This window comes from Drosophila kikkawai, chromosome 3R, assembly GCF_030179895.1.
Source record: "Drosophila kikkawai strain 14028-0561.14 chromosome 3R, DkikHiC1v2, whole genome shotgun sequence".
NCBI lineage: Eukaryota > Metazoa > Arthropoda > Insecta > Diptera > Drosophilidae > Drosophila > Drosophila kikkawai.
In genome coordinates, this window is record NC_091731.1 from 17,615,547 (window position 1) to 17,641,628 (window position 26,082).

Genomic DNA, 26,082 nt, shown 5'->3' on the forward strand with positions numbered 1-26,082 from the left:
CCACCTTGTCGCGACACAACACAACTTCCATTGGGCCTCGTTGACCCCGCTTTTTCTGAGCGCTTTCCTTGCATTTCCCCCTTGCCCAGCGGCCTGGGCCATTTATCTTTACATTTACTGCCTCATTGCTCCAATTTTTGTGTTACTTTGACGTTTTTGGCGTTGAGCACGCAATTGTTTCGCACTTCTTGCTCGCTCATATTCTCCGCCTGCCATTTGTCTATGCCATGGGCTGGGGAAAATTCTGCGGGGATGGGGAAAAGTCAGGAGTCCAAGTCCTTGGTGTATGGAACACGCTTCATTGTGTTTGCTCTTCAATCGCCTTAATTTTCTTTGCTCCTTTATTGTTACTGGTCATTTGTGACTACATATAGATGTGTTTTTTTTTTCTCCTTTTCACTTAATTATTGATTCCAACGAATTTTCTATTTGGCAAAGGTCAATGCAATGTCAGACCCAGCCCCCGGGAGATCTCAACTGCCATGTTCCAATAGCATTTCAATTGCTTTTTAACTGCGCTCCCCCGGGTAAGCGAGTGTGTATGTGTGTGTTCGGGGGCAATTGGAAAATGTTTGCCCAGTCACGTGCAGACTTTGCAATTTTTCGGTATGTCTAAGGCCCCTTTAATTAAAATGTTTATTAATTCCCATGACAGAATATGCATTACATATATAATCAGGCCGAAAAACCGTGGCCGAATTCTTTTGCGGCCCACTTTCTGCTCAGTCATGGAAATGGCTTTGTGCGAAATGAGCTGAGATGAATGTTTTCCCCAACGCCTTTGTTCGTATTCCTCAATGAGTTGAGCCGGGGGAGTGGGATTAATGGAGGCGCATGTTCGGGAATGCGTGGAGTGTGAAACTAGACCGTGATTCACATTTGGACCTATCCTTCATCCTGTCAAGTTTAATTGACTTATTGAAGGCAAACAGGAAGAAGGGAACAATGAGCTTGGGCTGCTGCGGACACAAAGAGGTATGATTGAGATGCGCTTCCATTGGCAGGAATGTAACTATTCTTATATTTAACTAAGAAATATATATTCTTCAAGTCAGAAATGAATAAAGAATTTAAAAAGCTACATGAAATTGCTGAGAAGACTTTAGACTTGTTACGAAGCAATCATATCCTGCCAAGCTAGAACTCACTTGATTCTACTCCGATAAGCCTTTTTCAAAACTTAAATTATCCTCTAGAAAGCATAACCAACTGTGACATCTTTAAGTTGTCAGCCCAAGTTTAAGATGCAGTAAAAATAAAGAACCGATCCCATAAGTTGCGATGGCCCAAATTGCGGTTGCTGTTATCTGTCAAAATGTTTGCGTTCGCCTCGTCTGGTTGTCATCTGCGGTTCATTCAGCGCCTGTTGCTGACGTCCTTGTTTTTCGCCTTTTTTTCTCCTCTCTGGGAAGCCCGAACTGGAGATTTATGTCTTGGTAAAACTTTTTTCCGGCTATCGCTGGCCATCAAATGCACGTGCCTGAGAGTTGGCCATAACTGACAGTTCCTGTGCTAATTGGTCAGGGTCCCTGCCTCTCGTATGTACGTCGTGTTGGCCACTTGACATGCCCGTCACAAATACACATGCGAGGCGGAAGTGGGGACAGCATTGCCCACTTTTAGGCCTGCACTTTCCATTGTCTTTCGAAAAGGGTTCGCCCGATGACTATTTGTGGTTACATTCTGTGAAAAACCACGAATTTAAGGCCAACGTAAGTCAAGCGTGGAATTTTGTCTGCTTGACTGCCGCTTTGGGTCAGGAAAATTAATTACACCAGACACTTGAATTTAATTTATCCAAGCAGAAGTCAGTCGGTCAGAGATGAATGAAAGTGAAAATGTTTCAATTGATGGTATCCCGCAGCCTCGATGGTCGATTGTGTTGAAGGGAAACCACCCCGAGGGAAGGTGCTTGAACTGTGCCATTATGGATTTTCCTTTCTTCGCCAGACAATGATGGGGCGGCAACATTAATTAGTTATGATTATTACAAGGAGGGGACTACAGGGTTTCCCTGCTGTATTGAAGGTCGAGTTAAAGTTAAATGAGAAATTATTTTGGTTGAGCTTAGGTTTCCTTAATGAATGAAAATTGAACTTAAGGCGATGAAAAGCTGCTACCAGCAATCATCAGCCAGCAACACATTACCACTTCCCCCTCTTGAAATTGCTCATACGCCATGAAGCTTTTACTCGCAGCATTGCTCATACGCCATGTTGCCTGCCATGCCGTCTGTCGCATTTGTGAGTGCAACAGCTGCTTGGTTAACAAATAACCACCCACACAAGGAGCTTAGCTGAAGTTTGAGATATAAGTAAAGAACTTTTTGAGGGACACGGGCGGGAAAAGAAAGTGTCGAGAAGGCAGCTCGCAAAATAAGGAAAACTGCGAAAAACTACTTTGCCATTAGTCCGGACATAACACCTGAGAACCTTTCTGCGAAACAATAGGGTAAGGGTAAAACCTGCGGGTAAGTAGCTGAAGTCAGGTAAGACTCTTTCGTACTTATTATCCAAGTAGCTTGAAACATTTTGAGAAAGTTGAAATCAGAGAAACTCTTTAGATTATTAGCCATGAAATCTGACTATGTATGTAGTTTTAGTTTGTTACTTAAAATTCCTGCATTTAGCAGTTTACAATTTCTTTTACAATTAAGTTGTATAAACTATATTTTACTAAAAGAGTAATCATTTCATTTGTTTGGGGGAAGGCGCAAAGAGAACGTTTTTCTCTTTTGCTATTTGAGACTGCAACTTTGATTGATCAGCCAGGAGCTGATTAATGTGTCCGGCGCACAGTAGCGCCTCTCGAACAATTAGCGTTGCAAAAATCAAAAAAGTCATGTTCGCAAAAACGATTTTAACCATACTTATTCGACAGGAAATTTAACAAGGATTCAGAATCTGCAATAAAATCAATTTTAAGATTTTTTTTTGTAGAAGTTATGAGCATTTAAAGTTGAACTTTGTTTCGTATTTTGAATCATACAAAAAAAATGTGTAAATTGGTCGACTTTCAGGTAATATTACAAAAAAACCATAAAACCAATGGTCATGGTTTTTACTTTAAATGATAGATACATTCATAAACTATTAAAGAACCTAAAAAAAACGACACTTTGGTTTGGGCTTCTACAGGTAAATCGCTACCTGATAGGTGTCCATTTTTTCACCTTTTTCTGCCTAAAGTAGTCTATATCTTTTGACGCCAATGCCGGCCACTGACTACACTATGACTACAAGTTACGTGGATCTTTCCTGGACCAGAATTAACTTTCATCGGCTGCGTCGAGCTGCGTCTGCGGAAATGCAACGCAAAAAACCAAAACAACTCAGGGTAAAATATACCAAAATACCGACACAATTTCATACATTTCAAGAAATATACTAACTGAAGCGCGTGGCGGTTACACTTCCAATTAAAAAAAATTTTTTTTCACTTTTCAAATTATTTTTATTTGAGCAAATACATAAAAATAAACATAAAAAATTAAATAAAAATTTTTGTGTAAAAATTGTTTTCATTGAAAAAAAATTATTTTTTTACTTTGATACCCTTTAAAAAGGCGTATTTGTGGGCGTGGTACTTTATGCAGTACATATATATATTTTACAACAATTACCTGCCCAATGCCGTTTAAATTATTCGATTACCTTATTTGGTTCAAAAGATATGATTTTTGCAACGCTAAATGAGAAAAGGCGCTACTGTGCGGCGGCTGGATTCCGCGAAATCTCTGCCTGAGACGCGCTAAGTGATTAGCTGGAAAGCATCCATATCCATCTTCTTTCCTTCGTTCCACGAGCTGGGTAAAACAGGTCATTTATCAAAAATATTATATCGAAAAATTAGCGATACTTTCGCTGCCATTTGTCAGTCGCCGTTGCCAAATCTCCATGAAACGAAGGTCCGTGGTCCCTTAAGTTAAGTTTGAGGCTTACCACAAGAATGTTCAGGGATGCGGAAGCTAATACTTTCTGGTGTCTCCACGAAAGCCACCCACTCCTTAGGCTTCACTTCTTGTGAATTATAAAGGGCTTCGCCGACGCGTGTGGAAACTGTGAGAATTCTTAATTTTAGCTTGTAGTTATTAAGCTTTAACGGGAATGGCGTTTCAGTGTATGTCAGTTTATTACAAATTTATCTTGTAAGGATGTGTCTTAGGCCGGGGTAAACCTCAGCGGCCCAGGATTCCTCTCCAGAAATATTTATATTTTTAGAGACGGCCAGGACATGGACGCCGAATTTTTAATGAATTTTCTAGGGGCAAAATGGCAGCGAAAAGGGGCTCGTTTTCAAAAGGGGAACTCTGGCTTCGGGAAAATGGGAATCTTGGACGGTCACCCTGGCGATGTCCAGGTGCTCCTCCGTTTTCCTGCGCCCGCCCGGTTGCCCAGCAGCGGCGACTCTTCCGATCGGCAAAATCTCCGCCGCCCGGGATAACCCAGCGGCGATGGCGGGCAAAATGCAGATCGAAAGGGAAAGGGAGAGGGGAAGGGGAAACCTAGAACGCGCGATCACCCTGGCGATGGCCAGGTGCTCCTCCGTTTCCGGCGCCTGCCCGGTTGCCCAGCAGCGGCGACTCTTCCGATCGGCAAAATCTCCGCCGCCCGGGATAACCCAGCGGCGATGGCGGGCAAGATGCAGATCGGAAGGGAAAAGGAGAGGGAAGAGGGGGGAATCTGTGGACACGTGCCGGCGGCGATGAACTCGTAGCTCGGGGAAAACCCAGCAGCCCCGATGCCCACGCCAGATCTGTGCCCGGGAGAACCCAGCGGCGACAAATCCCGCTCCCGTCCCGCTGCTCTGGCCCGGAGCTTGCCCAGCGACCACGCGGAGTTGGTGCGGGAGAACCCAGCCACCAGCTCGGCGAGTGAGTGAGCGGGAGGGGAACCCTTTGGCGCGCGTCACGATAAGAAATTAATTTTAACAACGCGGAGTTTTAAGTGGGTGCGAGGGAGAAAGACGATGAAATTTCTGAATTCATTTTCTGTGCTTTATTACATTAATTAATTATTGTCTACGTTTTCCTAACCTATGACTGCCGTCCCTAACCTGGCCCTACGCCACACTCCAGTAAACGCTACTCTGACATGGCTCGCAGCCGGCTCACCCGCTGTTATCGGTGGACTGGGACACGTGTCCTGCAGCCAGGATATGCAAGGGCACTCGCGTGTCCCTTTTGGGACTTAGTCGTTTGGGGAAAACCACGTGTCCTTTGAGGACTTGCCGCCCGCGGCGGGAGAGATGTGTAACGATCGCGTTCGAAGCTGCCAGAGAAGAGATCGCGGTCGCAGCTTGCAAAGCCCTTGTCACCTCGTCTCTGCCAAAAATGTCCGGGCAGCGCAGCTTTCGGCCGTCGGCTTTGTTATTGTTATTGTTTATGTTTTGATCGGCATGTAAATAAGCACGATCAAAACGTAAACACGCACGATCGTCGGAGGGGAAATGTCGCTGCCTCTGCCGCTGTTCGCGTCGGCAGCGGAGAGGGGAAATGTCTTCAGCGTGGTCCCTACAGTCTGTCTTTGAAAAATGTTTACGTTCGTTGCAGTCTTAAATATAATTTGGCCCTTCTTGGGCAAAATAACTCCGGCGGTGTGTGGGTGTGTGTGCGGTGTGTGTGTGGTGTGTGGTGTGTGTGGGTGTATGTACTTAAATTCTAACTTATAAAATATGCTAACTTCTAGGATTAATATTAATTACATTATATATATTTACACTATTTACATCTGTTTTGTGACTTCGTCACACTCCATCCCATCTTCGGGAGGGCTGGAGAGTGGCGATTACCTTGCCGTTCCGATTTATTTGGACGCGGAAGCGTTGATTCACATCCTCCTCCAGAACTCGAATCGTCCGTCGTCGAGGAGTCTCGAGTCGGCCTTGGATCCGGTGGAGCAGGGCGGCCGGCAACGTGCCGTTCGGCGTGGTCCACCCCGCCGGGGCAGGCACCCAGCGGGGAGGGCTGAGGGCTCCCTCGTCGGTGTCCAGCGATGATTCGTCGGACGAACTGGTCGGGCTGTCTGCCCATGGTGCGCTCCGGCGCCGTGCTCGGCGTCGGCGGCGGGTGCGTGGTCTCCGGATGGAGCCTCGCGTCGTTGGGGCGGCGTGAGGTTGACCCGCAGGGGTCCGAAGCGGTGGTCAGGTGGCACCTCCTCCTCATCATTGCCGTTAGGAGGGGTAACTTCCGGAGGGGTGCCTGCGGCCCGATGTGGCCGGTGCGCAGGGGTGCCTGGAGCGGCATGCCCCTTGAGGGTGCTGGACGCGGTATGGTGTCGCCCGGGTGGACCTCCTCCTCGTCATCGCCACGGTGGTGGGCGACTTCCAGAGGGGGTTGTTGTGACCCAATGGGGCCGATGTGCCTGGACACTAGGGGCGGCATTCCCCTTGCGGATGATGGCCGTAGTCTAGCGTGTTCATCCGGATTCACTCCCTCCTCCTCATCGCCACGGTGGTGGGCGACTTCCAGAGGGAGCAGTGATGGCCCGATGGGGCTGGTGTGCTGGGACGCCAATGGTGGCATCCCCTCGGTAGAGGGCCGACGGGGCCCGGCGTGGTTGCCGGTGTTCGCCTCCTCCACGTTGTCGTCGTCGATGGTGGTGCCCTCGATGGGTAGAGCCCGTGGCCGGAAGGGGTCGGCGAGGCTGTCGCTGGGAAGCGGCTGGCTTGGCCGGCGCCGTGGAGCGCCTGTAGGAGCTCGTCGCCCGCACCGTACATCCATGCGGTGTCCTGTGGCGCCGGGGCGGGAGTCGGCGGATGGCCTTGTCCGTCCATCGTCTGGTGGGCCTCGGTGGGGGCGGAATCTGTGCAGCGCGTGGCTCGTCGTGCCTTGTGGTAGGCGGGCTGAAGGCGGTTGTCGCTGTTTGAGGAGTCGATCGGTGCGCATGAAGATGCGATGCTCTGCGATGTGTGATACCCCTGAGAGAGTATCAAATTTGGCCAGTTCCTGGTCCAGGAACTCCTTCACCCAAGGCTCGGGGTAATCCGGCGTCTCGGATTCCTCTATCTGGAATGAGACTTGATCCTCTGTGGGGTGACTCACCGAATTGACGGTTCCGCATAGGGGCGGGCTTGGCTCCGGCGTTTCCTCGACGTGATCCTGGAAGCGGACACGTTTTGTGGAGGTACGGAAGGGATTCCGTTGCGCGGCTGTGGCATCTGCCACGGGCAAAGCCTGTCTCCAACAGGGCGGCTGGTTCTCCGTCGCTGGTGATGCTGTCTCGAAACTGTGCTCGAGGTGAGGTACTTGGCTGGTCTTCGAGTTCGGAGCGTGGCTCCCTTGGCTGCCCTCGATGGGTAGAGCGTGGCTCTCCTTGGGCTGCCGTCTGTGGCTTCTCGTCGAGGTTGGAGTGTGACTCCGTTGTCGTCCTTCGCTGATCAGAGCGTGGCTCTGCATGGTGGGCCATTGGTGGCTCTTCATCGAGGTTGGAGTGTGACTCCGTCGTTGTACTTCGCTGGGCAGAGCGTGGCTCCGTCGATGTGCTTCGTTGCTCAGAGCGTGGCTCTGAGTGATGTGCCGGGGATGGCTCTTCGTGGTGGGAGTGTGACTCCGTCGTCGTTCTTCGTTGGTCAGAGCGTGGCTCTGCGGGCTGGTCCCGTGGGTTGGAGCGTGGCTCCCTTCGCTGGTCAGAGCGTGGCTCTGTCGTTGGTCTTCGCTGGTCAGAGCGTGGCTCTGTCGTTGGTCTTCGCTGGTCAGAGCGTGGCTCTGTCGTTGGTCTTCGCTGGTCAGAGCGTTCGCAGTCGGAGGGTCTGCCCTATATTTGTATTTATTTTATTTTATTTTATTTGATTATTTTACTTGGAATTATTTAAATTTGATTTTTTTTTTTTTTTTTTTTTTTTCCCATTTTATTCATTTTATTTCGATTTATTTTAATTTTATTGATTTATCTTAATTTTTATTGATTCATTTTAATTTTTATTGTTTTTTTTTTTTTTATTTTATTTTATTCAAATAAAATTATTCCTGGATTTATTTTATTATTGGTTTATTATCCTGTCTGGATTTATTTAATTATTGTTATATTTGAGTTTATTTAATTTTTATTATATTTTGGCTTATTTAATTTTTATTATTTCGGGTTATGATTTGGATTATTTATTTATTTGAATCCTTATTATTTTTATAATTTTTATTATGTTCTCGGCGGCAGGATTCTTTGAGGGTTTGCGGGTGTCCTCGACGTGGTTGAAGGATTTTGAAAATCTTCCCGATGTGTGAAAGGATACGACGATGAGTGCGACGAGTTGATTTCAAAGGGTTCAACGAGGTGGTTCTGCGAGGTGTATTCTATGAGCTTATCTTCCGAAGTGTCTACGAGCGATGTGTATGTAATGAGATGATCTTGCGAAGTGCGTTCTACGAGTTGATCTTCCGAAGTGTGCCCCTCCTAGCGAGGGTCCCCTGTATATATTGCTGCCTAAGCTAGCCGACGCTGCTGCCGCGGGCAGAGCAGAGCTGGAGATGTGTGTGGGCCACGTGTGTGTGTGCTTGCGCGAAGCGTCCCTCTGCCGGCGTTGACGCTGGCAGTGACTTGACTACGAAATCTGGCGTGAGTGTACCGTTTGTTTTTGGCGACGCTGCGTATGCACTAATGGAAATTTACCAACGCGTTTTTTTTTTTCTATTCCCTTTCCTCCTGTACGAAATCTGGCGTAACTGTACCGCTTGTTTTGGCGACGATGCGTATGCACCAATGGAAATTTACCACGCGTTTTTTTTCCTATTCCCTTTTCTCCTGTATTTTTGCAAATTTTTGCCGGCGACCGTAAGTCGCGACACGCGGGACGAAAATTTCTTACACTCGCAAAAACGAATGTGCTCTGGTCGAAAAATATGTTTATGAAAAATATATTCCCTGACATTAAATTTTCTATCCCCGTCCTTTAGGAAACTAAATTTCCCTGTTTTGCCTTCGCGAAAATTTATATTATTTATTATTTTTCTACTAGAAAATTTCTGATTTTCGGCCAGTGGGGCTTTAATCCACTGAAAAAATTATCCTAGCTGTCCTGACCGGTCCCTGCTCGGGCGCCATCTGTAAGGATGTGTCTTAGGCCGGGGTAAACCTCAGCGGCCCAGGATTCCTCTCCAGAAATATTTATATTTTTAGAGACGGCCAGGACATGGACGCCGAATTTTTAATGAATTTTCTAGGGGCAAAATGGCAGCGAAAAGGGGCTCGTTTTCAAAAGGGGAACTCTGGCTTCGGGAAAATGGGAATCTTGGACGGTCACCCTGGCGATGTCCAGGTGCTCCTCCGTTTTCCTGCGCCCGCCCGGTTGCCCAGCAGCGGCGACTCTTCCGATCGGCAAAATCTCCGCCGCCCGGGATAACCCAGCGGCGATGGCGGGCAAAATGCAGATCGAAAGGGAAAGGGAGAGGGGAAGGGGAAACCTAGAACGCGCGATCACCCTGGCGATGGCCAGGTGCTCCTCCGTTTCCGGCGCCTGCCCGGTTGCCCAGCAGCGGCGACTCTTCCGATCGGCAAAATCTCCGCCGCCCGGGATAACCCAGCGGCGATGGCGGGCAAGATGCAGATCGGAAGGGAAAAGGAGAGGGAAGAGGGGGGAATCTGTGGACACGTGCCGGCGGCGATGAACTCGTAGCTCGGGGAAAACCCAGCAGCCCCGATGCCCACGCCAGATCTGTGCCCGGGAGAACCCAGCGGCGACAAATCCCGCTCCCGTCCCGCTGCTCTGGCCCGGAGCTTGCCCAGCGACCACGCGGAGTTGGTGCGGGAGAACCCAGCCACCAGCTCGGCGAGTGAGTGAGCGGGAGGGGAACCCTTTGGCGCGCGTCACGATAAGAAATTAATTTTAACAACGCGGAGTTTTAAGTGGGTGCGAGGGAGAAAGACGATGAAATTTCTGAATTCATTTTCTGTGCTTTATTACATTAATTAATTATTGTCTACGTTTTCCTAACCTATGACTGCCGTCCCTAACCTGGCCCTACGCCACACTCCAGTAAACGCTACTCTGACATGGCTCGCAGCCGGCTCACCCGCTGTTATCGGTGGACTGGGACACGTGTCCTGCAGCCAGGATATGCAAGGGCACTCGCGTGTCCCTTTTGGGACTTAGTCGTTTGGGGAAAACCACGTGTCCTTTGAGGACTTGCCGCCCGCGGCGGGAGAGATGTGTAACGATCGCGTTCGAAGCTGCCAGAGAAGAGATCGCGGTCGCAGCTTGCAAAGCCCTTGTCACCTCGTCTCTGCCAAAAATGTCCGGGCAGCGCAGCTTTCGGCCGTCGGCTTTGTTATTGTTATTGTTTATGTTTTGATCGGCATGTAAATAAGCACGATCAAAACGTAAACACGCACGATCGTCGGAGGGGAAATGTCGCTGCCTCTGCCGCTGTTCGCGTCGGCAGCGGAGAGGGGAAATGTCTTCAGCGTGGTCCCTACAGTCTGTCTTTGAAAAATGTTTACGTTCGTTGCAGTCTTAAATATAATTTGGCCCTTCTTGGGCAAAATAACTCCGGCGGTGTGTGGGTGTGTGTGCGGTGTGTGTGTGGTGTGTGGTGTGTGTGGGTGTATGTACTTAAATTCTAACTTATAAAATATGCTAACTTCTAGGATTAATATTAATTACATTATATATATTTACACTATTTACATCTGTTTTGTGACTTCGTCACAATCTACTACATCGATGGAGGCAGGCATAAGTGGTTTTTCGGTTTCTACTGTAAGCATTTAAAATCGAGAAACTCAATTGTGTAACCAAACACCCAAAAGTGAAGTAAAGAATAGGTTTTAAAGTTGGTTATACGAATACAATAAAATCGGGCTTACACTTTTTTAAATAATAAGCAATTTAGCATTAAATAATTGTATTTCTATGGAGTAATCAACTATCACGTTGGGCAGTTGGTTTTGGCCAACAAATGGTAAATATTTAGTGCTGCGTAAGTCCTCTAATTTCGCTCACCTCACATTACACAAACATTTTGTGGTCTCAGTGCTTTAGCAATTGTTCTATTTGCTAACCACAATTGAGGTAATTCATTTGCAGACAAACAAAATACCCGTATCGTTGGCAATTTGCAAGTGTTGAGGGGTGGCAGAGATTGTGCTGTGGAGTGGCGCTGCATAATCGGACTGTCAGCAAAGGCACAGCGATGAAATATTCGCGAAAATATAAAAATTAGCATAACAAATACACCAGCAAGGAGCGAAGCACTTCAATTTAAAATTAAATTTTCCCCTAAATGGGAGCTTCTTTTTAAAGATTTTGTTCCCTTAAATATAATTTTAAGAGGTTCCCGAGCAATTTCCCTAAGCTTTTCACCCGAAAACAAATTCATAAACGAATATATATGTAAATTTTGTGTGTATATTTGCATGTAACTTACGGGAAGGAACAGAATGAACAATTCCTCCGGCACCCCAATGTTGACAATCGAAAGGAGCCCCTACTTATACATACATAAACATATAGGCTCCTCTTCCGATATGAGTGTCCTTCCTGTTTTCCCTTCGTTCATAATAAATGCACTGCAATTTCCAGGCCCCCGAAAACTGGTTACGTGTCTGGCTGCTCTCGGGCTCTGAACAAATTTTCCGTTTAGGCAAGCATAAAAATGGAAAATCAATTCGTTTGCAGCCATCGCAGCATGCAAAAATTGCGCAAAGAGATAAGCGAAACAATATATTTTGCGGTGCGAAATTTACAGATTTTGTTTTGCCAACTTTTGTGGCGGGTAAATCAAATATCAATGTTATACATTATACATTATATTCACTTGCATCCGAGCTGTTGGCTCGAATTTATTGATTGACTTTTATTAAATTTATTCGAGGCTTTAAAAACTCTTTTTAAAAGTAACACCACTTGTCATCATTTAAGTTTACAAGCACTGCATCAAAATGTTTATTACTTTAAAGTGCTTTATAATAGCAATCTTTAAACAAAATAGGAAACTTCAGGCTCCATGAAATTTGTGTTAATTACTATTCTCTTAAATGTACAAATATGACACAAAAATCTGATTTTTTATAGTTTTTTTTTTAAATTAAACGCAGTGAAAGTGTCATTTCCGACCCTATAAATCATATCATATCAATAATCTATCTGCATACATTTCCTAGAAAATGCAGAAATGTAACCCTATCAGACGTTTGCCCAACTAAATAAATTCTTAAAGACCTGCTCAACAATGGGTCCGCCTTGTAATCACATAGTCCCCTTTAGGAGATCTCTTCCAACACTTGAAGCGACCCTGGGGCGCTTGTTTGCCTTGATGTTTGCCCAGCACTTTAAGCTAGGCAAAGGACCTTCTCCCTATGCTCTCCAGAGCCCCTCATAATCTGTCTCCCATCCGGTGGAATGTGGGTCAACATCTGTAGTCTCGAACCACCCCGAAACCGTGGGTTATTTATGCTGAACCGAAGCATATTTATTTTCTTGTTTGGGTTCCGACGGCACCCAGCACACATTGGCCATTGTACGCTATTGTTATTGTTTGCTCAGATTCTGTTGACAGACAAGTCCTGAAAGTCCTGTATAGTATGTTAATGAACAGTAATCTGGCTCAAAGGCCATTTCGGAGGAGAGATGGCACTCGAAAGTCAGACGACGAGCATTTGACAATTGAACAAACCAAATTGGGGTTAACGCATCAATTGCGACTCCATTGGCGACTCCGTAAACAAATACAAGTCTTTCATCTTATTCGGCATGACAACTCACCAGTCCCTATTGTTGTCCGTCAGCAACATCAATGTTATGGCGCAGTCGAGCCGTCAGTCAGTCGCAGTTTCATTGACTTATTTATGGACCGTAATGAGAAAATGGGAGCCGAGTAATTGATCCCACGGGGAAATGTAATGTCGCCATGTAAATTGTACTTGGAATTGTTTTCGCGCTCAATAAAAACGAATATTGCACCCTGGGTTTCGTGGAACTTGTTTGTGCTTTGATTGATTTTGGGGAAAACCAATAGCAACATTTCCTCATATTTGAGTGGTTCAGTTTTCTATGAAAATATTTTTAATAACTATTTATTTTCCTAAGAAATCATATTGCGTGAGTTGTGATTTAATTCAGAATATATTGTGGTTCTACATAATTTATACTCAAAAATGGCAAATTTATTAGTTTTCCTAACAATAGTTCGAAGGATGAAGAATTTTCCTCTAATTGAAGACCATTTTAATAATCGAAACCACTTACAAATTTACTGTCAATTCAATACAACATTTAAGGATATTAAAATGAACATTAAATAGCTTTTGATGCCAACAATTTTAACAGAGGCACCAGCAAGTTATCAAGGCTGCATTAGGCGAAATGAGAATTTTCTGGCAGCGTTATCAAACGATTTTTCCCACTTCCCAACTGGTTTTAGGCCTTTGTGGAAAATTGTTTATCTCAGACAAAAGTCGTCAAAGGATCCCCATCTCTAGGCTTCAGCCGTTCTCGTAAACTTTTCCGACTTGTTTATTTGCAAACAATTTGCCTATTTGCTTATGGTTTCTGCCTGATTAAACATGCCAAACACAGTCGGCCACATAAGTACGCACCCAGGCACGTGAGCCGAACGATAACTTTTGAAATGCTATCAAATGCCTTTTTCGGTTGAAAACTTTGGCTCGGCGGCTTTCAGCCTTCTCAGCTTTGTGTGATATCTTTCTATCAATAAAAAAAAAGTGAAGGAAACGAGGAAAACAAAATGAAACTGTCACGGCTTCGGGCGACCTTGGAAACCCTGTAACATTTGACTCCTGAAAAAAACTTGAGTCAGGATTGTTTGCAAAAGCGTGAAAAAAGTAAAGAGGAAATGTTTCAACTTCTCTTTTTCTCCTCCTCTGAATCCTGCGAAAAATCCGAAAGTCAAATAGTTAGAGGAAATCGAAAACCACAACGCTTATTTAATCAAATTGAAACCACTTAACAGATGCCAGTGAAACAATTTTAATTAAACTTGAGCGCAAAATTTAAATGACCTCTTGGCTGTAATTCAATTTGGAATTCCTTGAATGTTGTCCAATAAAATTCCCAGCCGAATGCGACAGCCGAAGGACGGGAAAGGACCTTAAATACGGCAACAGCAGCAAAATTGCAACACCTGAGAAAAATGCCTAAAAGATTGCCTAATTCAAATCCCAAATACATTTATTTCCCTCGGCTCTTCCTCTTCGCTGAAATTGAATTAAAAACCTTGTTGCCTTTCCTGAGAGCCTTGCCTTCTTCTGAGTCAAATTAAATTTAAAGTAGCCGAAAAATCGTTGTTTGCCTTTTGCCAGCCAAAAAGAAAAGAAAAGCTTTCTTCATGCTAACTTTGTGATGGTAAATCTAATAATATTTAATGGATAGAACGCCTAAGTAAATAAAAAAATATATGGTAGAAGAATTATTTAAATTTCCTTGATTTTGTTTAGGTAGCTTTTCGCTTAAGGGAAATATATTATAATATTATAATAGAATATAATGATTAAGAAAACAAAAATAGATTATATCAGTTGTAACAAAACCACAGCCTTATTATAAATATTATTAATACTTAACATATTGAAATTATACTTACAATTACAGCCTAAAGCACGAAAGCATATTGTACTCATTCTCACAGGTTTTGGCTTTAAACTGAAAATTATTACAATAAAGATGAAAATCTGTGGCCGCTGAATTTTCACCATTGACTTTAATGTTTAATTTTTCATTTACATTCACCAAAGGACCTGCTTCCTCGCTTGCTGAGCTTTTCAGTTAATAAAGAGCATAACACTAAGGGAAAAAGTTCCTCAACGCAGCAAATTCATTTGGCTTACCTGACTGCCTGTCTCGCCCCATAAAAGTGCACTTTATTTTTATTACAAATTAAATACAACAACAGCCCGCCTTCATTTGCCCTAAGCCGCCTTCCACAGGACTTTTGCGCTATGTGTTTTTCCCGCTTGCAGGATGGAATCCTCACATGTGAAGGGCATACACACGCATTACTCTCGTGTTGACAGTTGGCATTAAAATGAGCGCCCATAAATATTATTAGCTGCTCTCGCATATCCACATTTTCCTTTTTCCGCCCACCAGCACCCACATTTCCCACTGTGTTAGGCTGACAAGCAGCTTTTGGTAAATTCCCTACACTTTTTTTGTCCTGCATGTCATTTTTAAATATGCTGCCCGAGGGCGGAAAATTTGTTTTGTTTGCCAGGGACGTTTTTCTCTCTCTTTTCCTCTCAGGTTGGATTTCATTTGCTGGGTTTTTGTTCTGGCTTTCGGTTTTTATGCTCACCAAACATATGTTGGCTCATTATCCTTGTTTTTTAGAGCCCGCTCCTGGGTATACATAAACCTCATAAACGGAGTTGGGGCGACTCAAAACTATTTATAGCTGCACAGGACGAAGGTGGCAAAGGTCTGCTTACTTTGAACATTTTGTCGCTTTGACACAAAAATTGAATTTTTCCCCCTCAGCTGAGGCAAGCAGCTTCATTATATAAATTGGGATGAAAATCTCTGTCAAATTAAGTTCAAAAACCGTGCCCTGTCATTTCCTTAAATTTTACTTAAAGCCTGGTTTTTCATTTGAAGTTGTGGGGGAAAATACCCAAACACAGTTGCTTTCAACACATTTTCCGGGACGTTTGCGGTTTTCTGTTTGTTGCGGCTAAAAAAAAGGAGAACTAAGAGAATTTCCCTGGAAAATACGAAAACCTCGCAGCAGCCAAAATTGTTTTGTTAGCTTTGTTTATTTGTTTCTGTTTTATTTTTGGGAACTCATGTGAAATGGCGGTTTTAGTTTTAGTTGTTTTCCTACTGGTTGTTATGACTGAGCAAATATTTCGCTTGCCAGGGAATGGGCAAAAGTGCCCTCTGTTCTGTTCTGTTTATAAATCTCTTGCTTTATTTGCACTTTGGCGCATCAACTTAAATTAAAAGGAAAATAAAATGCTGAAAAGGAAGCAAAGGACGCTCACAGACACGGCTCAGAGGCGGCTATAAAATCAAGTTTGTATGGGTGCAGCTTCGCTGCTTATTTTTCCCCCTAATGTCCTGTCCCACTAGGTTTTTATCCTGTGTCCAGTTCAGTGTGTGTTTCATTCGTTTTACTGTCAACGGTGATTAGTTGGCCTTAGTGTGGGTCCTGGTCCTTTTCCCATGTCATACATACATATACTTATATAGGTATGTGTGTGGCTTTGTTTGTTTACTTATTTGCCGCTGCCTGTTTGTCTTTTCCTCGCTCTGCTAAGGCATTTAATTCCATCTCCCTTCGCACTGAGAGTGAAAAATTTAATTCAAGGCAAGCCGCTTAAATGTCCTTAGGGGCACTTTCGCTATTATTTTACGTTTCTTTGGTCGAACGGTCCCTGCTTTTTTTTGTGATCCTACTTTGCTTTTCTTTCTGGGCTGCTTTAATGGCCAAAAGAAAAGGTTTTATTTGCTGGGATGCTAAGCAGTTGGCAGAGAATAGAATTTCGGCCACTATATTCCTAATGGATAAGACAGTCTTGAGTATTTCTTCTTTGGCAATGCTTTAGAGTAACTATGGAGTCGCTAAATCTTTAAAATGTCTTTGCTTTTAGTCCCTAAAATCCCCACACCCTTTTTCTCTCTTCTTTAAATTTTAATAAAGCGCAAATTCATGACCTCAAAATTACTGCAAAGCATCGCGTACATTTACATATTTGCCCCGCTAATTATTCATAATTGAAATAAGTCAACTGCTTAAAATTTTGTAAAAAGTTTGGGCGCCTGTGTTTGTTTTTGGCGCTGTTTATCGCTGGGTTATTTTTCATGGCCCAAGGACGAGGATGCTCCGGGCGTAATACGGTTAACAAGCGGCGGGTTAACTTTTTGGCTTAGCATAAATTATTCCCGACTTCGCCAAACGGAAGTCGGATGGATCCCCGTCGGCCTCCGTGCTCCGCGGCGTGTGCTCTGCGTTGTGGCAGGCACGCATCTTCATTAAAAACCTACACGATGGAAATTAATGAGCGCCAAACGTGGCTTTGACGCCCCCTCGCTGCTTCGGGCCCCTAGTTACTCATCAGATTGGCAATAAACGGGATGCCGACACGTGAGACAAATGCATATGAGTTTAGAGACCTTTTAATGGGCCTGCTGGAACTTGAGCGGGAAATCGGGGCGGGGACTTGGCTATTAACATGACAGACACAGACACCGGCCCGGACAGGATGTGTTTACTCTTGGCTGGTATCAAATTAGCGCCCAGACAGAGCACACACACATATCCATTAAGTTCTAGCTGGGCAACGCCGCGTATACGTAATTCAATTGGGGCACACGGTGCGTATGCTCAATGGCCATGCAGCAGCCAGGAGGAAACTCTGTTCGCTGTGTAACTTTTAATGGGATTTCGCTTCACCTAATCGCATTGGTTCACTCAAAGTTGACCAAGTTTTGCTTTAACTCTTTCAAGTTTCTCACTTGTCTTTGGCCACCTTATTTACCTTTTTCCAATTAAGGTCAAGGGAAGGTGGCACAAAGTTTTAAGTCCTAATTCGCTTCCTTCTATAAAAATTACAAGGAAAAGGATTCCTTGAGGAAATGATATTGAGTGAAAATGTACTTTAATTCTGTCAAAGCTTAAGTAATAGGTAATATCTTATGCAATATATATATAATATACCATTAATATAATTTCAAGAGAGGAAAAGAGAAGGACTAAATAATAATCGAAGCTAGTTTGTATAATTTAATCCTTCAATACAAACTAAACAGTTCTTTTTATTATTGTATTATTTTTTCCAATCTTAGTCCAACTTTATCCATCACCTAGAACCAATCATATAGAAAAAGTTTCCTAGTTCATCCCACAGAAAATTGACTTTAGTTTTCATCAACTTTCAAAGCTTTCCAACTTCAGTCTCAATCCGATCTGAATCTCGACCTCGTTCAAGTCCACAACTTGCATATTCACGGACTTCATTTCCGTTTTCCATTATAGCGAGAGAGAATTTCATTTTCTGCCGCACTGATTGGGTCAGGACACGGGCAGGCACTCTTGCCGCCAGTCCTGGTTTTCCGAGTAACAGGTGAACACGGAGGGTAATGCCGATGAAGAGGGGGCAGGAAAATGGCGATGGAGGCAGCAGGTGAAAATGTGTGTATTTCGGCAGCTTGTTGAGTGTTTCGCTCTCGCAGCCCGGGATGGTTGCCTTGGGAACCTGGACCACGTATCTTGCATGCTCCTTATCTCCGGCTGATTGCCTTTTAATTAGTTGTAAGCTGATTATGCAAATCAGGCTGCCACAACATCTGCAATAAACAGCATATATGCCGTTGATATATGGCTTCGATTTGGTAAAGACTTGACTAGGGCTGAGTCGAGGAGTTTGCAAAGTTTTATGGCCCTGCCAAGACCGGTATTAATGTTTAATGCCACAGTTGAACCTTCTTAAATGGGATGAAATACCTAAAGAGATTTGCGTAATAAATTTGTATATCTTTTTGAAAGAGAACCCAAACAAATGTAGAATAATTTAAATTTGTTTGCATAAAATAACTTTAAAGTGAACTTAGCATAAACAGAAACCATTCTTAAGGAAAGTAACGATTAGTCTACTTTTTGAAAGCAAGTATCCACTTCCTGTAATAACCTGTACCTCCTTGAACCTCCCACAACCGCCTACTACATTCCTCTCGTCTCTTGATTTATGTATATTTAATAATTCAGACTTTATCACTCCGAGCAGCAGAACTTCCTCCGCAGAGCGGCCTGCCTTTGCCACGATTTCACCCACAAGCCACCCGAAACTCACTTACTCATGTGACTGAACATAAAAATTCCGTATTCCAGCGAAAGAGCCAGACATAGTGGCCGGAAGGAGGACAGGAACGGGGCGGAGTGCGAAGGAAATATCACTTACAGACATAAAAATGCAAATTAGAACGAGATATTCTGCAGTCCAGCTGGGAGACGGAGGATGACATCTGTGGACCGCAGAAGCCAAGTGGGAAAACCGGGGAAAACTTTAACACCAAGCTGGAAGTGGACGTAAGCCGAAATCAAGAATGAATTATAGGAGCAGCCCACTGCAGGCCATTTTTGTGGCCTTGGCGGATTATTAGCCATGGCTTAAGGGAATAAGTGTGGCCGAAGATGGGGGCGGGGTCTGGGAAAAACTTTCTGGTATTGTTCTGGCCATGATTTCCCGCAGATTCCTTTTGTATTTTTGCGATTTTCGGAGCACATTATCGACACGTGCACTCGGTGATTTATGAAGTGAATAGCAAAACATTTGAATAATTACGTAATTGCATGATTCAATGAGCAGTGAGACCCATCAGGGATTAATGGCCTTAAAACCTTGAAGTAAATTAGTGAGAAGTTCTGTTTAAATTCCGTAATAACTACGCTTACAGATATTCTTCAAGGTTTTTTGTTTAATACATTTTAATTTAAAGCCATGGAATGATCCCTTAAGGACACAAACAAAAGAGGCAATCGCCAATCTATCACTTTCCTGCTTGACCAGCTTAAAAATAAAGAAGAGAAATGCAAAATTTCAATTCCATTTCCGGAACTCATCTCAATGAAATATAAGAACGACCAACAAAGGCCGTTTTTCAATAACAAATTGTTTTCATTCCGAGGCTGTCAATCAAAAAGTGTCGAAAACATTTCAATAAGCCACGTTTCTGTCACCTGTTGCTCCTGCCGTTGCCGCAAGGTGAGATTGAGTTGGCCATGTCAGCAGTTTAACGGCTCACTGAACACACACGTAGCAGCAGCAAGAGGGAGAAGGACAGGGAGCGAAAAGACCAGCTCAAGTGTCAAATGTGCTGAACTAGAAAAGTTCCAATAAAGAGATGAAAGCGAAGGGCAAGGGCATCGAAATTGAATTTGCCTGAGGACATTTTCTCAGCTCCCACTTTTTGTACCACTCGGTGTCAGTGTGTGCGTGTGTGGGCCAGAGGCAGAGCTGTTAAATTTTAAGGTGTTCGCCTACTGGCAATTTGCATGCCTGTGGTTAAAGTACTTATCATTATAATCAACACCCAAGCTACAAAATTTATGCTAGAGGATCTAGTCGCACTGATAAATACCCTTTGGAAATCCTAAAGCTCTTCTAAAAGAAAATCTGAGATAATGTAACTGGTTTCACATAATATTTTGCGAATTTCTTAAAGAGTTTTCCACTTTAAAGAAGCACTTAAATTACATAAAACCATTACCAAGCCTGAAGTACATTTTCCAGATTCAGAAAATTACTTTCAAAAAAGACCTAAAATACGTAAAGATCCTAATTATTTGTATTATATTTTAATATATGGGCATTTCCATAATGTCGCACGCGACATTCGTACGCATTCAAATCAAAAAAAAAGTATGGTACATTTAATTTTTTTTATTTTTATAAATGTTAACTTATAGCTCTTGCCTAGGACTATAATTGGTGCAAATGTTGGTTTGAGAGTTTGCTCAATTTTAAGAAAATTAAAAAAAACTGAAGGATTCGCACGCGACAAAAACAGAAGTCACTTTCGCGGCGAGCTGTTTAAACACTGATTTCAACGAAACGGCAGGGACTATTTTAATGAAACAAATTTTAAAATATGATGCAATAATGTGACTTTCATATGCTTTAATTTACAAGCAAAAATATAGCGTAGTTTATTTTTTATTTAATTTTAATCATATTCGCACGCGACATGTCGCACGCGACATATTTTTTCATCATACTTTGCATGTAATTTTTACTATTATAAGTAAATTGGAAGAGCGTATATCTATTTTATTTCGACTTTTTGCATTCTTCTAGTGATTTTAGTAAACAACAGTCAAAGCATAATGCCTCGGTTTGGATGTAATTAACAAAAGAAAACAGGTCCATTTTTATGATGTTTTTCATCAAAATAATGAAAAATCGTGTTTGTGCGAATATGCATTCGAATATTTCGAAATTTGTTTTAGAATATGATAAAGCCCTTCAAATTTAATCAATTGGCCTTTTCCTAATGTTACTATGTTGGAAAAAAAAAATTTTAGAGAAGTTTTAGTGTTTTGGCCGCGGTTGACCTTTCTGTGGAAATGCCCATATATTTAATTCCCATCTTTATTCTAAGATATCAAATATTGTGTTCGTAAGACTCTTGACAACTTAATAAGCATACCGCAAATTCCTAACCAAATCAACTTTCGACACAACCGGAAAAATGCTTCCCTCACGTGCGGAGTGAGGGCTTTTTATTGTTATGAGTATTGTTGATGGGACAAGCTCATTTTACGTTTATTAACTTGATAACTGTGGGGAGAGAGGAGTTTCGGGGGCTAAGAGATACCGAAAATATATTTAGCTTATTTTTAGACTGACTGATAGGAGTGGAGCTGTTTGATTGCAAGCCATGACCCCCATGATAATGCCTGTCAGCCCGATTCCACCCGCATGGGGCTGCATTAATTGGCATTAGCTTTTTTCTCTCTTCCTTCATTTCCTGTGTTTGTCTGCCACTTGTCGATTTGTTTATTTCCTTCACTGCTCATCATTGATTAGGTTAATCACACTTGCTACCGATAAACTTTATTGCCGGATAAAGAGGAGCAGCGAGTGACTGCGATTGTTATCAATTATTGACAGTTGATAAAAGTTTGTGGCTATTTTTGGCAACACAAAGCACGTGTCCAAAAGAGAAACTATATTTGCGGGAAATAATAATATATAAGTATGGCGTAGAGTAGATTTTCTGTCGTAATAATTTCCGCCATTTTGAGCTGCGTAAGGTTACAGTCATAAGTCAAACCCCATGACTGCATTTCCGCCCCTGAGGACGTAAATACAAAACATGTATGTGGATATGGTATACAGAGGATATGAACCCATATTAAGGCGCCCCACAACAGACATCACATTCATCAGCAGATTCCCACTGACTTGGCGAACCCTTTGGTCCCCTGTCACGCCTTACTTTCGAAATCGTATAAAACTTTCACGGCATTTTCTATTTGTTTTCCCTTTCCCCCTTTGGAACATTTTTTCCATTCTCATTTTGTTTTGTTTGTGGCGGAGTGTGGCAAAAATTTCAGCGCTTCAACGCGTCCTTACAGGAGAGATGACTGAAACACAACAAAAAAAGAAGGAAAATCAAGAGCAGGAAAACAATAAAAATTGAAAGACTTTTCTCGCTCCCGAAAACTCATTTGCATAGAATTTTGCTGGGATAAACCAAAATACAATTTCCCCCATCCAAAATCATTCAATGTTTTCCCTTTTGTTTCCCACTCTGGATTGGCTTTTATTCATTGACGCATTTTATGCGGCTTTTATACATTTTTGATGGGTCACATAAAACTATTTATGAAACACCGAAGAGCAATTTCTGTTTATGTCTTCCATATGCGCTTTTTTTTTGCCTTTTTGGTTGCACTTTGGTCTGACCATCTCTTATGTTTTATGGCCAGGACTTGGCTTTTATGGGATTTTCGCTGCCCCACGATTTCCGTCTCGTAAACATTAAGGTTGCCCAAAAACAAAAGTTAATGGCACGGGGGTGGAATGAAGTGGAATGCCTCCAGTGACATTCCAAATAAATCAATAGAAGAGCTGATAAATCACGGTTCCGCTCATTGATTAGCTAACGATGTGCCTATAATTTCCCAGTATGTGACAAAAAATGTGTCCCACGGAAAATTGAATTAGCCGGACGGCTTTTAAAGGGAAAGGCAGAAGAGAAAATGTTGCAATACATTGAATTTTTAAATAATTTTCTATCTTTAATTATTTGAATCAAGAATATGTGGTTCAGATTTCTGGCAACTCTCGGCTTATATATTTAAAATACACCATTTAACATCCAATTTATGAATAAACTTAAAGCTCCTTTCAAAGTCATATATTACTGTCTTATTCTAAGCAAATCAAGTTAATTTTAGCAACTTACCAAAGAGGCCGTGAGGACGAGATAGACTGCGGACCCTTAGAGGTCTCCCTTCGCCTTTATCGGATTTCTGAGTATCTTTAATATTTAATGTGGCACGTTTCTTAAATTTCGCGTTGTCGTCTCGCGGGTTGCGTCGCCACACGCCGTCACATATATATTTTATATATCCTGATGTTTTTATTTTTTTATTTACGACATTTAATTTTATATTTATGTACTTTGATTTTCATTACGCGATGCGGATTTGCGGCCCGCTTAACCTGCCTAAAAGAAGAGAGAACACGGAGTGTGGAGATGAACAAGGAATGCGTATTAAGGAGCCCGCGCTGCTCATATAATTTGATTTTATTTGATTTGATTTCATTTTTTGCTGCGTGTTTTTATTTCCATTCGGTTTTAGCGGGATTTGAACGGCCGAGGAGGGGGCAGGTCCTTAATATCAAGGCGTGACGCCCATATCGGTGTCGGGATAAATGAATCTCGGCTCGTCATATAAAGCGATTCAGCTTTCGATGCTTGAATCCAAGAATTTCTGTAGAGTCCTTCAATTAAATTGCCTGCAAAATTTATGCGCTCAGCACAACTTGGCCTGAGTTTCCCTCTCTTTTATTTTTCAGAAGTACTTAGCAGCATTTCCCTGCTCCGGGCTCTGGCAATGCATAACAAATTTCAACAGAACACCTTTTGGTTTTTCTATATTGGGAAAAGTAATACCCTAATATCAATAATAATATTTGCATTTATAAAAAAAAGTTGCAAAAATTAAGTTCTTACTAGTTATAATGGAATTTTTGTGCTCTGTTGTTTTGTAACTTTCATTAGCTAATAATTTATACATTTTACTTTAAGATTTCCCTTCATAAGGGAATTCAGAATACGCCTACGCCTCGGCTTCTGAGTTATTTTCATTAAAATTTGGTTATATCTGTCAGAGCTTCCCTTCGGCAATGCTCCTTTCGCTCCTGTCTAGCGCTGCTTGCTTGAATTAATTACACAATTTAAGTGGTTTTTCTGGCAAATCGCATTATAAAGTGGTTTTTGATGTTGCCCCTTTACGGAGGCTTATATTGGAGCAGGTGCAACAGGAAAAGAGTTGTGCCATCGTTGGCGTTGGCCCAATAGGCGTATACTTGATACCACACGAAAGCGTTTATTCATTAAAATTGTGTAAACTGCGTAAGGGAATATTAGCATAATAAATTATTGCCAAGTTTTTGGGAAATATAGATTCACTTTGCTAAAATATTATTTGAGTTCCTGACTTTATTTTAATTATTTATATAAGACAGTCTACCGAAATAGTTTCTCTTGAAGAAACTAATAGTAAAGCTTCTGCACAGTTATGATCGTTATACTACACATCGCAAAGCCCATATTAATATTTTTTATTTTTTATTGGTAGCTCCACATATTAACATGTTGAAAAAGTTTTTCAAAAAGTTGTTTAATTTTGGTTGGTTCAGTTTATTTAATAATTTTAACAAATAGATTATTTTATTTCTGAATTGCTCTTTATAGGTTCAGTTTCATTTATTACATTTTGAATTGAATTGTCTTTTATTTATTTTGGTTTATTAATATTTGTATTACTTTTCATACACTTTAAGCTGCTTCAAAAAAACTTCCAATTTAGTTTTAAACCGATCACTATTTGGAGATAGGAGAAGATGCGCGAGGACAACCGACTGCCTCCAATGGCAAATAGTAAATGACAGGTCCTGACACTTTTCCTGGCGATAGTCGGGACATAGTAGTGGCGACTAGTTGCCACTCGCTGCTGTGTTATTAAAAAGCCAACAACTGTCGCCGACACAGGAACGCACTTTGAATATTTTTCGAGGACCCGAAGGATGCGCGTTCGTAGTTCAGAGCTCGAAGCACGTAACACGGAGTTCGGAGCCCAACGAAACCGCACGCAACGTGCAACAGCCGCCAACTGATGGGCTTCATCTGCCCTGGCCAAGTAGTCACCCACACACACACAGTAGTCTCTCACACAGATACGCGCACACAGATACACCCTGGTTTGTTGATAACCGTTTTCGAATTTCGAATTCGCGTCGTCAGCTGCTGGCTGCCTCTGTTTTTGCTGTTCCTGCCGCCGCTACTGCTGCTGTGCCGCCTTTTGTATACAAACAGTGGCTGAGCATCCTCCGGCAGGCACCACCCACGAAGGCCACCCACCATACATTCAGCGCCACCCTTGGCAGCAGCTACGTTCACCATGTTGCATGTTCGGCGAATGTCAAACGCATGCGCCGCCCAGTAGGCAACACTTTTTGCAGGGTATCTGCGTGGGGTTTTTGCGTGGGAGTATTGAATTCACTTATTTAAATTACAGGATAATGGAACTGAATTTATAATTATATATTGAGATAGGGAGGAACGTATTGCTTGGAAGGTTTTTATCATTTAAAGTCAAACATACCATAAGTATTCAAGTCTAGTCGCTCAATGCGTTGATTTGTTATTAAAATAGTTTTATTTATACATTTAAATTCCGAATGTTTACATATAATATTATCATTATATGATATATTCACATTTTTATAAAATTACTTTATTAATTTCTACTTGTCTAAAAAATTAGTTTATTGGTGTCTTTTAGTTTTAGTGCCTACTATTATTTAGTCTTTGAATAATTCGCCTTTATTTATTATTTATAAAATCAATTATCTAAGAAATATCTTTAATGAGTATCTACTAGTCCGCATATCATTGTTTCTCCTTATGTTCGGTTGTGCTGGCTGCTTATGCCGCATCAAAGCAATCAACGCAACCTCGGCGCTGTGTGGAAGCTTCTTTCGTTGTTATCTTTATTGTCCTGCAATATTTCGACAGCGGACTCCTTCTGCGAGGGGGAGGGAGGGAGCCTAAAGCGGGGTGTCATGACATAAATTAGTCACATTTGACTTGGACGTCCCTTAACCTTAAGTCGGCTAAGTTGGGCTGCCACCCAGCGCCTTAATTCCAAACTGGCTGGCTGACTGACTGACTGACTGGAGTTCACGTGCCCGGCCATGGTCGCTAATGAATTATGGCCAAGTTTTAATTAAGCTCTTTATGGCGTGGCAAAAACGCTTGGCCTCAATTATTGTCGTTTATTTTCGAATTCCCGCTACATTCTAAGTTTCATCCCGCATTTTTCCCTTGGATGATAGTTGGAGATAAGTCTGAATTATGATTTGATTATGTCCTTTTCTTGGGAGCCCATTGAGTTTTGAG

The 26,082-nt window shown here is 42.6% G+C and overlaps 1 protein-coding gene across 1 annotated transcript in view; it reads right to left on the reverse strand.

Moving 5' to 3' along the window:
- Positions 1–24,535, reverse strand: part of Gyc88E (Guanylyl cyclase at 88E) — a 45,535-nt gene extending 21,000 nt beyond the window's left edge. Inside the window, exons 1-2 of the mRNA XM_041775091.2 lie at positions 24,448–24,535; positions 22,858–23,121 (exon numbers count right to left, since the gene is read on the reverse strand). The gene's annotated coding sequence lies outside the window, so the exon portion shown is untranslated. The remainder of the gene's footprint in view (positions 1–22,857; positions 23,122–24,447) is intronic.
- Between the last annotated feature and the right edge of the window lie 1,547 nt (positions 24,536–26,082).